The following is a 15,437-nucleotide window of genomic DNA, read 5'->3' on the forward strand; positions in this document are numbered from 1 at the left end:
ATTTAAATCAAAAGTATTAAATGTAACAGGTTTTTGTTTTATTACGTTCGATTTTAGAACAAACCAAATTCAATTCTATTTTCTAGTATATAACAGTAATTAAAATTTTAGTGCCAATTTTTCTTGTATGGCCGCTAGAGTTTAAAATGAGATCAATTTGTAAATATCGAAATTCGAATGTTGCTCGAGGCTCGCGGATTACTGACAGATGCTAGTAAAATGGATTGATTTATAAATAGGTAGGTACCTACACAGCTTTCGTTCCGATCCGCTCTGGGAGATTACATCCAATCATTTATGAAATATTTGTTTTGTCAATATTTAATAATTACCTACATATCAATGGAGGATTTGCATGATAAAATTGATAAGCATGGGCAAAAACTTGCCAATGATGTTTTTCTGCACTAGAGCATTTTAGGTTCCAAGTACGATTATTGTTTTTTTTTACGATAACCAATTGAAATTTGGGATTAATGGATTTGTTATACAATTTCCATTCTGATATTTGACTCCCCATTCTATAAATAACGATAAATTTTCCTAAATTGTTAATCGAAAGTACCCTCAAAAATACTATAAAAATGTATACTTAGTCAATCTCGTATTCGAAATGAAAAGAAGAGTGTTTAACTCGGGTGAAAGGCATCATTTCAGCCTCGGACTATTGGCGCTCGAATGAAAACATTAAAAAAAAACACAAATCAATTATTTGATAAAAATAATTTAAAATGTTCCTTATTTGCATTAGTAAGAATTTTACAAGGAATATTCGAATAAAAATAATAACAAAATAATTTCAGCAGGGCGGAAAATTAGCAATTTTCCCGACGTTAAAGCAAAAACTAAAACAGGCCATATTTATCGCCATAAACCCTTTTTGTTGAAAAACATAGTTAAACACATAAAAGCGTTAAGTTTACACGCGCGCTAAACTCTAAAATCTATAAATTAAACGCTCTAGGCTGGCCAAACAGTTTTCATATAAGAAAGGCGGTTTTCCGTACGCCCGGCGCCCATGCCGCCCTCTCAGTTTCTCGCGGAGCGCGCTTTAGGACGCACGCGGCCATTTTCGAACGTCCCTACATCTCGTTCGAAAAAAAAAAAGGTTTATGGTCATTAACTTTTTTTTGCGTGTTTGAGTAGACAGTTTTCCACGGACTGTAACGTTTGTGAGCGTGATTGTGAAGTGACTGTTAACAGGAGCTGTCAGCTGTCAAAAACGACGAGGTAAGGGAACTTGTGTTTTATCGGCGTGTTTTAAATCAACGCTTGTGTTAATATAAATATTTGATGTTAATATGCTGGTTAATGTATGAAACACACATTAAAATAGCGATGAAAGATAAGTTGCGACCGAATGAAATGTATGCAGAGTTCAAATACCTACTATACCTAGTTATGTATGTTACAGTTTTCACGGTTTTTGTATAAATCTAAATCGTTTAATGCCTGTAAATAATCTAATTTAGAAAGCCTGATGGTAGAATATTTCCCGTCTTATTATTTATTTGTATAAAATTAGGCTAATTAGCGAATTTATTTTCTTATTGAAGACAGATAGGTACCTAAACAAAAAAAATTTTTCAAACTTTTTATGGTATTTATCCCATAGGTAGGGTAAAGTACCTACATAAAAAAATTAAACTAAAATCAATGTAAGTTCACAACCGAAAAGTAAAATTAGTTAAGAATTGGGGTATTAGCATAGATAAAAATTACCTTTCTCTTTTAAATAATGAAAAACATCCCTAAAATTAAAGGTCTCTAGCGTTTTCCACCTAATATATCATTATTCTAAATTACTAAATTAGTAAATAGGCCCGAGTTTTAATGTTTCTTATTTGAATTCGTCAAATTAAATGAAAAATATATTCATCGTCAAAACTGTTCCTATATTGTAAAACTAATGTCCTTAATAATTTAATATAGGCAGAAAACTGATTTTGCCTAAATTATTTAAGTATATTTAGGTAGTCTATTAATAAGATAAAAAACATTTTAAATTAGTCATATAAACATAAATATACAAAACATGTTATTAAAATTTGAAGAAAAATTAAGTTCTACAGCTTCAAAAGTACGGCTTTTAGCAAGGTAAATTATTTTAAACTTTTTTTGCCATATAGGTGCTCAACTGTGTAAGGTATGGATTTCAGCGCCCACGCTAAAATGTAAAAAAAAAGTTTATTAGTTTTCATAAAATGGTAACACCTGGCACGCGCCGGCCGGGCCCAGCTGTCGCAGCCAATATAGCGCCGTTACACGGACATTGAACCTTATTATCAAAGGCTTGAGGCATGATTGACGATGTCCCAATAAAAATACGGCGCTTTGAGACAGAAGTGCTGAAAACAAGGTTCTTTTTACAGATAATGACACTTATAATGCTGTAAAAATTTTCAGTACTCGATTGTCAATATATGGTGGGAATGAGGCAGACCCGTCTCCCAGAAGATATCTCCAGATTATTATTATTTATTTTTTATGACCCGAGACAAAAACACACAATAGTATACTTACGTACTTTCTCGGGACATAAAGCTCTGTTTTTCTAGGATAGCGGTGCCGTCATATAACGGCCGTCTCCATACAAAATGCTACGAGATCCGTATTATTTTGTATGATAACGGCCACTATATGACGGCACCGCTATCCTAGGAAAACAGAGCTTAAGTATCTGGTTTAGTCCACAGAACAAGTTATACTTGTAATGTAATCATTAGGGAAAATATCTAAAAAATGAATGGCTCTTTGCTAAATTCTAAATAATTAATAATGTAACATTTCTGCCAACCGCCCAAGCCCTACGTAAAAAAATATTAGTTTTCATAAAACGGCAACACCTGATACACGCCGGCTGGGCCCAGCTGTGCATCGCAGCCAATATAACACCGTTGTAGGAAAATGGATCTTGTTATCTAAGGCTTAAGGCATGATTAACGATACCCCAATAAAATGTCGCCGCTATATCGTCGTTAAACCCTTCAGCACACGCGGCTGAATGAATCACTCCCTGTGCCCTCGCATTTTTTTTATGTGACTTTTTAAATTCAGATTGCGTTTGAGGAGACATCGGGATTGTTTGGCGATGAATCGTTAGCGGGTTTCTTGAGATGTTAAAGAATCTGTTTCCACGATTTATTTTTAAATGTATCATTTTTATTGCATATTTATCAAATTATCAGATATTTCGGTTAGTAATATTTTGTATAAGATGTATTATATTTTGCCCACAATTTAGTTTTACTGGTAGAGCGTGCTTTTGGGTTCATATTGGGTCGCATAATAATTGATTGTCCTAATGTAATGTTACGCATAAAACTCATTTCGCATAGTTGTTATTGTGCTGGAAATATTAACATTTCTGAAAAATTATAACACAAACCTAACCTAACCTACCCTATTCTACACAACCTATGCAAAATATTTTCGAAAATACTTTCTGTTCCAGCTAGAGAAAAAATATGCGAAAAGAGATTTATGCGTAACATTACATTATGACAATCAATTATTATGCGATGAGATAGGATAGGATAAGTTGTTGAAAAGATTACATAATTAAAAAAATAGGTGGCAGCTAGGTATCTTGTTTAAAACACCTATACAAATAAGTACCTACATATGATGGTCAAGCAAATCTGCGACATAAGATTTGCTTGACCATCATATGTAGGTACAAATAAGTACCTACATATGATGGTCAAGCAAATCTTATGTCGCACTATACCTAGGTTAAAACCTTAGAGCATTTGTTAAAACGTAATTAAAACAAGTATATATAAGTTTAGTTTAGCAGCGATACATATATTATAGATAGGTAGTTGAAAGGGTAAAACATTTTTTAAATTGAATAAGGTGTATTCGGGTAATACCGAAAGTCGGATAATTCCGAAATTCAGATGAAAATCACCATTAATTCCATCATAATAAAAGTCTCTTATCGGAATTAACCGACAGTTTTCGACATTCGGAATTACCCGAGTAAACCTTACTTACATAAGTAATTTAATCTGTGTTACCTTCACAGTCCGTCAAAGGAATTAGTAAATAAATCCGCACGTAAACTCACCGCATACGGGAGCATATGCGAGCATGCGGGCATGCGGGGACGGTGCGGGCATGCGGGCCCGAGCTACAAGCCAAATATCTTTAGATAGGAGGAGTTTGTTAATATACGAATGTGTTCTAAAGGGGCCCACTGATTAAGAGCCAACAGGAGTGGTCATTTCTCCATACAAACGTACTCGACTGTTTCGTCCGTGGGTTTTGATGCTAGAGCAATGATTTTTTCAACACATATTAATATTGTCAATATCTGTGTCGGAACGTTTTGCTTTTTTTGATATTTTTGTTTTTTAATGCGCTAGAGTCCTTCGAATATGGCCAAAATGGCCTAATTGACTATGCCGCAATGAGAGGCGTAATTCAAAACTGATATCAATTAGCCAAAAAAGCAAAACGGTCCGACACTTAACAGATAATTTCATAATCATTTAGATTTCCAAGTTTGGTTAAGTTTTGGAGGAGGAAACAGTCGAGTACGAAACCTCGATTTTTGAGATTTTTACGCGGGATTTTACGCCTTGTCCTTTTCGCACTAGTTTTAGGAGCCGCTTCCGTTAGCGTAAGTAAATTCTTTATTTGCATTAAATGTGGTTAACAGTGGGTCATTGTAATTATAAGTATCACACATTTAGCCGTATATAGAATGCAGAATTATGTACAAATACATCTTAATTAAATATATTTACATTAACAGTTCCGAACAACTGACAGGCTGATACCATCTGGCAAATCAGTGGGTCCCTTAATTAAAAAAAATTGGCCGAGTATTATTACGGTCTGAAAATCAGTATAAATAAAACACAAAAGTACGTAATTTAAAAATATTTAGAAATAAATTTCGTCTAAAATTATAAAAAAACCGGAGAAGTGCGAGTCTGACTCGCCCACCGAGGGTTCCGTACTTTTTAGTATTTGTTATAGCTGCATAGTATCTGTTATAGCTGCAACAGAAATACATCATCTGTGAAAATTTCAACTGTTTCATCTCATGAACCGTGATATCACGGTTCATGAGATACCGCCTGGTGACAGACAGACGGACGGACAGACGGACAGCGGAGTCTTATTAATAGGGTTAAATTATTACGTTGAACCTTAGTATTAACAATTCAAGTACGTGACCGTACAATCAATATAACTCTTTGATTCTAATACACAGTTGTTATTAAAGGTCACATTATGCTGGTTCTAGCGTATAACTTGCGTCGTGTTCACTTGTGGAATGACGCTGCCCGAGGCACGCAATTACTGAAGACGGGCTGTCACTTGCAAGTGTGACTTGACTTGTAAAGGCGACCTTGGCGGGCTCAAAGAGTTAGGGTAGAGGTGTGGTTTCATGTTGAATATTATGACGGATTGAGCTAACTAAATATCTAATAATAATATATACCAAAAATATTTGAATCTAAGATCCCGTATCCTCTTAATAACTCTTTGATTTTAGCACAAAGTTGTTAAAGGTCTTCAGGTCACAATAATTATGCTGGTTCTAGTGTATGACTTACGTCGCGTTCACTTGTGGAATGACGCTGCCCGAGGCGTGCAATTACTGAACTCGGTCTGTCACTTGCAAGTGTCACTTGACTTGTAAAGGCGACCTTGGCGGGCTCAAAGAGAGGGTAGAGTTGTGGTTTCATGTTTAATATTATGACGGATTGAGCTAACAAAATACCTAATAATAATATATACCAAAAATATTTGAATCTAAGCTCCCGTATCCTCTTAATAACTCTTTGATCCTGGCACAAAGTTGTTAAAGGTCTTCAGGTCACAATATGCTAGTTCTAGCGTATGACTTGCGTCATGTCCACTTGTAGAATAACGCTGTCCGAGGCGGGCAATTACTGAACTCGGTCTGTCACTTGCAAGTGTGACTTGACTTTCATGTTTAATATTATGACAAATTGAGCTAACAAAATACCTAATAATAGTATATACCAAAAATATTTGAATCTAAGCTCCCGTATCCTCTTAATAACTCTTTGTTCCTAGCACAAAGTTGGTCGAGGCTTGAGGTCACAATACTTAAGCTGGTTCTAGCGTACGACTTGCGTCGTGTTCACTTGTGGAATGACGCTGCCCGAGGCGTGCAATTACTGAAGTCGGCCTGGCACTTGTGTGACGAATTGTACAGGCGACCTTGGCGGGTTCTAAGGGTAGAGGTGTAGTTTATGTTTAATATTATGACGGATTGAGCTAACACTATACCTAAATTCTCGAAAATGAATGGTGTAAAAAATTATCCCATCAAAAACATAAATGTAAAAAAGGAGAGCCAAGTTCAATACAAAAATTATGCTTGGCTGTGGGGTTCGCCGCAAAAAGAATGGATATCTAAATGAGTGCCACTGCCAAGTTCTATGCAAAATCCAAATATGTATTTATAGGAACAAAATAACATTATAAACAAGTATTAAACTCTATTTCTTTGCTTTATTGGATACCTATAACAATTGCTCTTATTTAAAAAAAATGCGAGATCTTAAAGCAGGTTAAATTTGACTTGGCCAGTTTTCATTACATCAGTCATTTTATATAGTTATTCAACATATATATTTTGTAATTCTGATAAAAACTGGCCAAGCCAAATCTAACCTACTTTAAGATCTCACATTTTTTTTTAAATAATTGCAATTGTTATAGGTATCCAATAAAGCAAAGAAATAGAGTTTAATACTTGTTTATAATGTTATTTTGTTCCTATAAATACATATTTGGATTTTGCATAGAACTTGGCACTCATTTAGATCTCCATTCTTTTTGCGGCGAACCCCACAGCCAAGCATAATTTTTGTATTGAACTTGGCTCTCCTTTTTTGCATTTATGTTTTTGATGGGATATCAATACTTTTGTAAAGAAAACTAGGCAGGTGTTGAGATTTAATGTTTTTTCTTGTGTTTCCGCTGCATGTTTTTTACTTCTGTTCTTTGTATTAATTATGTGGTGCCGCGCGCCGCCAACGACACACCGTTTGGCCGGTTGTTTAGCGCGTATTACAGGTTTTTTGTATGGGGACCCCCCCTATTTTTTAACTTTTTTTTATTTTTAGATTTTTTCCTACGCTTACACACAATTACCGAGCTGGATTCCAAATTTCATCCTCCTAGGTCATTTGGAAGTAGGTTAGGTTTAGGTACTATATGTCAGTCACAATAAAAAAGAAATTTGTATGGGGACCCCTCCTATTTATTAACTTTTTTTTGTTTTTAGATTTTTTCCTACGCTTAAACATAATAACCGAGCTGGATTCCAAATTTCATCCTTCTAGGTCATCTGGAAGTAGGTTAGGTTTAGGTACTTATATGTCAGTCACAATAAAAAATGGTTTTTTTGTATGGGGACCCCCCCTATTTTATAACTTTTTTTTATTTTTAGATTTTTTCCTACGCTTTCACACAATAACTGAGCTGGATTCCAAATTTCATCCTTCTAGGTCATCTGGAAGTAGGTTAGGTTTAGGTACTATAAGTCTGTCAGTCAGTCTTAAAATTTACGACTTTTTGACCTTCATATCTTTGCTAGCTTCATGAAATTTGGGCTTCTAGATGTCCTTATGGATATAATTAAACACACGTAGTTTTATGTGTTTACGTTAAAGATGTTTTGAGTTATAGAAGGGTCAAAAGTGGCACCAAGTGGTTCGTGTAATATTACACTTGGCGCTGGCTAGCCAGTTCCTTTGCTTGAACTTGGCTTGACACGCTGCCGCGTGTCTAGATTGCAAGTGGGGTGATGGTATCTTTAGTTTAGATGTTCATGTTAATAAAAATAATATAAGAATATAAAAAATACTAGACTTTTTCGGGCGGTGAATCAGTACCCTATGTACTGTAATAGTACATTTCGATGCTAGTGCGGAAGGTATGTCATTACTTCACGAGTACCGAGATATCTTGCCACGAGCCGCAGGCGAGTGGCAAGACTCGGGACGAGTGAAGAATGACATTTCCGCACGTGTATCGAACGACGTTTTTTAATACAGTTGCGAAAAAATAAGAAAAACATTGTTTATCGTACACTAAACAAAAGTGGTAACAGTGACAGCTCGGTTAGACGTCGTCTTTAAGTATATTATATCTATGGGCGTTTGGCAGCTATTCCGTTCCATTCAGTCAACTTATTAAGAACGGAATTTTCAATATTGAATATTAAAAAATAAACGTGTTATAATGATGAAGAGGTAAGTAATTAAATATGAAATATGTAATATTTTTCGTATTCTTACATTAACGGTAGGTTTTTATGCTGATTACGACGTTTAAAGGAAACTAATATTAACACTCATCAATAAGTAGTCGTGAATTGGAACAAGTATAAATTTAAAAAAATTGGAAAAGTAAAAAGCACTAGTTCGAGATAACCAACTTTCCGCACGCTAAACAGCTACGTAAAGTAGCACTTTTTGAGCAACTGTATTAAAAAAATATTTTCGCTGGCCACATCCAGGGTTGTTCAACCCTTGGTACAAATGTTCTATCTGAAAAATATTTTTGCCGCATCCAGTGTTACTAAACATTGCCGAAATTATTTTCCCCGTCAGTTCCAGGGCTCCTAAACCCTCGGCAACAATAAGCCGGTGGCGCCACCTGCGCCGCAGGTGCGGTACGTATAAATTGTAACGGCCGAATTCCAATAAGCGGGGCACATTTTTCTTTGTGCTTTAGTTTACGGTGCTTGAAAAAAGTACTTAACGGTGATATTGTGTACAGCGAACTGAGGCTTTCTGAAGCCTGAAGCTTAGTAAAGTTACAACAAGTTTTGTATTGTTTTGTTGGAACACTAATATATGTACTTATAGATTATAGACTGAAACAAATGTCATCTACAAAAAAATTTCAAAATTGCACCTAATAGATACCTAGTCTTTTCAGATTTGTATATGTCAGCGGCCGATCGTAAGATCAGGCATATCGTGAAACGTGAAAATCTTTGACTCATTCCCTGAGTCGACGGAGCCCCGCTACGCGAGGCTCCTATTTCTGGGTAGTTTGCCCTTCGGGCATCTGAAGCAACCTAACGAACCAATCCTGCCTATATATTGGTTTAATGTGACTATCGTCAAAACATTATACAGGAACATCAAGCTCTGCCTGATTTTACGATCGGCCGCCGACATATATATTTGCATCAGCCTCTAATGCTGAAGATGCTGGTTGATTCCAGTCTTATCTTAGTCTCTTGGGCACTTTATGTTTCTTACAATATAATTACATTACATCTATTTGTGGCCTTCCTTACCTTAAAGGTTATTTATACTTCAAGTGCAATAAGGACGTTTCCATTTCAAAATCCAACAGAAATTCAGATAAAAAAGTCCTTGTAGATGAAGTTTCAAGTTCTTCACAACTTGAACGCGAATAAATTGAAATAACACTAGTTTAGGATATTCAATGCATGTAATACCTATAGGCTACGGTGACCACTTAAAATCAGGTGTATTATACACTTGTTTGTCACCGTAAGCCTGTTAACTGAAGCACCTACTGCCGTATTCGAACTTCAAGATATTCACAAGAGACGACACGTACTAGATCCATTCTAGATACGTTATAGTTTAGATATCAACTAGTTCTCTTTTGCAGCGCAATTCGGGCAACCAATGTCACTTTTACGTTAGATAGAGTAAGATATCAATTAGATGTGAATTGGATCTCTAAGTCATATCCTGTTGAAATCGTTCAAGAGTATCTCCAGTATCGCGCAAATGTCAAATTTGACAGGTTAGATCTTAAACATATCGTTATCGTATCTTGGTGATGTAAAAAAAATATCGTACTTAGAGTCTTAGAACCTAAAATGCTTTAATGCAGAAACGTATCATTTTCTGCACACCTTTTAGAACAACAATGACGCTCTTTCAGAGCATGAGAAACGAAAACCGTATTATCTGTACAAAATATTAACATTATTCGTTACATCTGCGTTGTTAAACTTGCTAACCACCTGAGAAAACAATTAAACTAAACTTATTTTCAAAATGACTTAACTTAATTAAATTTATTTTTTAAATATAACCTTTTAAACAAAGGTAAAGACAATAGCCAGTTGTCGTATCGCAAACACAGATGGCGCTATTTTGACGTTCAGCGCACGCGCTGCCTGTTTGAACAAGTGTTTCAATGAAATAATTCTTAAAAGGTGGCAAGTTATTATGGGACTGATAAATAGAAGGCTTAAAATTTATTTAAACTGCGGATATTTTGGACCAATCATTATATTTTTGCGAAGAATAGATTTCCAGCAAACTGAAAATTGTTTTAATAGGTACCTTAATTTTGGTCCTTAAGAGTCAACAGGAGTGGTCATTTCTCCATACAAACGTACTCGACTGTTTCCTCCGTGGGTTTTGATGCTAGAGCAATGATTTTTTCAACACAGATTAATATTGTCAATATCTGCGTCGAACCGTTTTGCTTTTTTTGATATTTTTGTTTTTTAAGGCGCTAGAGCCCTTTCAAAATGGCCAAAATGGCCTCATTGACTATGCCGCAATGAGAGGCGTAGTATTTAAAACCGATATCAATTAGCCAAACGGTTCGACGCAGATATTGACAATATTAATCTGTGTTGAAAAAATCATTGTTCTAGCATCAAAACCGACGGAGGAAACAGTCGAGTACGTTTGTATGGACAAATGACCACTCCTGTTGGCTTTTAAATGCCGGGCGCTGTGTTCGCTCTAGGCGCTCGCTCGGTCAAAAATATAAACATAGTAGTAAAGAGGAATTTCCGCCCGATCGCGGGCCGAGCCGTGAGCCGTGATACAGAATCAATTGTGTACCAGATAAAACAAGATGCGGGTGTGTACCGTCGGCAGGCAAGGATACAAGTTCGACATAAAATACAGCATATTGTAGAATGTAAACTGTTGTGAGACATCACAGACAAAACATCCTCCAGACTGAGCATAATCGCGCTACCCCCTCTGCCACGCATACGGTAATTTTACTCCATATTCGAGTCGACAGTGTCTTTGTGTGACGCCCGTGTCTTTAACGGACCAATCACGGCACGGGACTTCGCTCACCTCGTCCCGCGCACCCCCGCATTTTTGGCATCATCGGTTGCATGAAATAATTGCTCTAAACTCGGTCTAGAGGATTCCTAGTGTACCTACTTATGTGAGACATACTAACATTGAATAATTTACGGTTTCAGCAGAATAACAGTGAGTGTTGTGACAGTGTAGTGGACATACTGCCGTATTCGACCTTCAAGATATTCACAAGAGACGACACGTTCTAGATCCATTCTAGATACGTTATAGTTTAGATATCAACTAGTTCCTTTTGCAGCGCAATTCGGGCAACCAATGTCACTTTTACGTTAGATAGAGTAATATATATATTAGACGTGAATTAGATCTCCAAGTCATATCCTGTGGAAATCGTTCAAGAGTATCTCCAGAATCGCGCAAATGTCAAATTTGACATTTGCGCGAATTTTGAATGGATGTCTATTTCAAAATCCGAATCGGGTCCTAACATTGAATAATTTACGGTTTCAGCAGAATAACGGTGAGTGTTGTGACAGTTTAGTGGGCATAGTGAGTTCGTGCTGTGTATCGCTACAAGTGTTAGGTGACCCAAGCCCAAACACACCACTATGCCCGTCTACAATGACAGCGGAAGACCTCCCCAACCCGTTTTCTAGCACACATAGTACAGTCGCCTGCAATAATATGTTACTCTTCGGAGGCCGCAAAAATATGTGACACGCTCTTATGGCTCTACAAATAAGATGGTGTCAGATATTTTTGCGGCCTTCGTTGTGTAACATATTATTGCAGGTGACTGTACAAGCTGGCTTTAGTTTGGGGCTGGTTGGGGCTGTGTAAGATGTCCCCTAATATTTATTATTTAAGCCCCGCATTCACACTCCTACCTTGTTAGGCCGCCTCGTAGTCCGCCTCGTTGGGTAGGATTGTGTATGGGGGTTGCGGACTACGAGCCGTCCTACCGTTTAGCCGTTTGTAGGAATGTATGAGTCCGCCTCGTTGGGTAGGATTGTGTATGGGGGTTGCGGACTACGAGCCGTCCTACAAACGGCTAAACGGTAGGACGGCTCGTAGTCCGCAACCCCCATACACAATCCTACCCAACGAGGCGGACTACGAGGCGGCCTACACGGTAGGAGTGTGAATGTGGGGCTTTAAAAAAACCGGCCAAGTGCGAGTCGGACTCACGTTTCTAGGGTTCCGCACATAAGTCCGACTCACGCTTGACTGGACATTTCTAATAGGTTTTCTTGTTATCTATAGGTAAAGAACTATATTGTGTATTTTTTTCACAATTTTAGACCCAGTAGTTTCGGAGACAAAGGGGGGGGGGGAATGGTCAGTTTTTGGCTATTTTCTTAAATAACTTCGAACCTATGTATTTTATAATTAAAAAAAAATACGTCCATCTTTGGGTTACTAATTTACATATGTGTACCTACCAAATTTCAACTTAATTGGTCCAGTAGTTTCCGAGAAAATAGGCTGTGACAGACGGACAGACAGACAGACGCACGAGTGATCCTATAAGGGTTCCGTTTTTTCCTTTTGAGGTACGGAACCCTAATAGTACACGATTAATCAACTTTTGTCAAGAACGCGCACTCAGCTTCCTTGGTCATATCATGCGGTCTAAAAAGCACGACCTAGAAAGGCATTATCTTGGGCCAAATAGAGGGCAAGCGAGCGCGAGGAAAAGCACCCACGAGATGGTCTGATGTTGTGTAGAGGGTGGTTGGCAACATGTATTGTAGTGGGTGACACGTATAGCCTATAATGATCGCACACTGTGGAGACGTAGCATATGCGATCCTCAGCAATGAGGGACCGAGGAAGAAGAAGAATCAATTTTAAAAATATATTTGAACGAGAATTCTTCGTATCTATACTGCAAAACGTAATTCAAGACCAAAAAAAGTAAACAATGTTGTCACTTTTTACTAGCGCGTCTTGTATTTATGTAAAAATAAGTACCTAAAAGTACTTTTTTAAAAATAGTACGAGTAAAATTAAGAATAAATAATTTATCTTAGCGTGATTATTTATCGAAAGGTATTTACTATTTTACAAACAATTTATTGCAATGGCAACATGTCGTACTTTTTTTGGTCTTGAATTACGTTTTGCAGTTTACTTGTTTTGCCGTCAGTCCGCCCTCATGCGGGCGAAGGCTCCCGCAGCTGATAACTACACAATTACTGCACTGTTTACATACTGCTGTCAACACACCAGTAGAAAAAATTACTAACTTTAACTAAGTCCTGTTCCTATCTGGCAATTTTTTAGGGTTCCGTGACCAAAGGGTAAAACGGGACCCTATTACTAAGACTCCGCTGTCCGTCCGTCCATCCGTCCGTCACCAGGCTGTATCTCACGAACCGCGCGTGATAGCTAGACAGTTGAAATTTTCACGGATGATGTATTTCTGTTGCCGCTATAACAACAAATACTAAAAAGTACGGAGCCCTCGGTGGGCGAGTCCGACTCGCACTTGTCCGGTTTTTTTTAAATTAGATTCTGCTATTGTTAATATATTTAACTTTCTAAATATTTATCATAGGAACGAGTAGTTATTCTTTGTAAGTACGAGTATCTAGTTGTTTTGCCGTCAGTCCGCCCTCATGCGGGCGAAGGCTCCCGCAGCTGATAACTACACAATTACTGCAGTTTACATACCGGAGTTCTGTCAACACACCATTAAAAAAACCGGGCAAGTGCGAGTCGGACTCGCGCACGAAGGGTTCCGTAACATAAAGCAAAAAAAAAAAACAAAACAAAAAAGCAAAAAAAAAACGGTCACCCATCCAAGTAGCCAAGTACCTATGTATTTTATCACGCCCGACGTTGCTTAACTTTGGTCAAAAATCATGTTTGTTGTATGGGAGCCCCCCTTAAATCTTTATTTTATTCTGTTTTTTAGTATTTGTTGTTATAGCGGCAACACAAATACATCATCTGTGAAAATTTCAACTGTCTAGCTATCACGGTTCGTGAGATATAGCCTGGTGACAGACAGACGGACAGACGGACGGACGGACGGACGGACAGCGAAGTCTTAGTAATAGGGTCCCGTTTTACCCTTTGGGTACGGAACCCTAACAAGTGCGAATCGGACTCGCCCACCGAAGGTTCCGTACTTTATTATTTGTTGTAGCGGCAACAGAAATACATCATCTGTGAAAATTTCAACAGTCACTATCACGGTTCATGAGATACAGCATGGTGACAGATAGACGGACAGCCAGACAGACGGACAGTGGAGTCTTAGTAATGTATGACTATACTTAATATCTGGGATATTTATCTAGTTCCCGTGTTTTAATGGTACGAGTACCTATGTACTTACTATAGTTCGTTTTTTTAGCATTAGAAATAAGGTAAACAATCTTGACGTGTCTTTTAATTGAAAAACACATTTTAAAAATAAGTTACGGCAAATATGTAACAATTATGAATCTAATACGATCATTTATATTCTTCTGCTTTCATAAATGATAGTTACAGATTTTTAATAAGCGTTTTTCAATTAAAAGAAATACCAAAATCGCTTACCTTCTTCCAAGTTCTTTCTAATGCTAAAAAAACGAACTATAAGTAGATAAGTACATACTAGTACCTATGTAATGTAATATTAATGTATGTAATGTATGTAATATAGTAATTACTAAAACTGTCATACGCAGGATTAACGTTCAACTTTCAATAGCTCAAACGTTCAACATTGCCGAATATAATTAGGTACTGTGTTGCTATTCAAAACCAACCGGCATTGTACTTAAAATGAAAATGTAAAATTTATTAAAATCAATTGTTACATGTTATTTTTTTAATAAAAGGCCATTTACGTAACCAGCTTTAATCCTGTTTTGTAACCAAAATTTAGTAACTATATTTTGGCAAGCCAACTTTGTCGGTAGAAAAATGCCTCAAATTCGTATGGGATTTCGAATCCTGTGGCCTATATTTTTCAAATTTGCGGCCTTCTTTACTGGCAAAGGTGCCTTGCCAGAGTATAACTGGAGTTACGAAATGCAAATGCATTAGGGCTTTTTCGTAACCATTTTGGCCAAGCTTTGGTTTGCAACAGAAATTCAACTTTTTGAATGGAATGGGTGTTAAGTAAATTAACGAATGGAACTAAAAGCGAATAAAGTTTCTCAACTAAGACCATGTGCACTGCGTGGTTAAACCTCGGAGGGCCTACTGCAAACACCGAAATTGCGGGCATCTTTCTCATTTACTCCAATTAAGGCGTAATTAGAATAACAAAGATGCCCGCAATGCGAACTTCGGTTTTCACAGTGTTTGAACTACGCCGCTGACCGGGAGGGGGGTATTATCAAACACGATTAATCATAGCGCACCTGCTAG

The 15,437-nt window shown here is 37.1% G+C and overlaps 1 protein-coding gene across 1 annotated transcript in view; it reads left to right on the top strand.

Moving 5' to 3' along the window:
• The first annotated feature begins 948 nt into the window (after positions 1–948).
• Positions 949–15,437, top strand: part of LOC134673910 (protein CBFA2T3) — a 114,019-nt gene continuing 99,530 nt past the window's right edge. Inside the window, exon 1 of the mRNA XM_063531964.1 lies at positions 949–1,230. The gene's annotated coding sequence lies outside the window, so the exon portion shown is untranslated. The remainder of the gene's footprint in view (positions 1,231–15,437) is intronic.

The sequence above is a fragment of the Cydia fagiglandana genome, chromosome 19 (assembly GCF_963556715.1).
Source record: "Cydia fagiglandana chromosome 19, ilCydFagi1.1, whole genome shotgun sequence".
Classification (NCBI taxonomy): domain Eukaryota; kingdom Metazoa; phylum Arthropoda; class Insecta; order Lepidoptera; family Tortricidae; genus Cydia; species Cydia fagiglandana.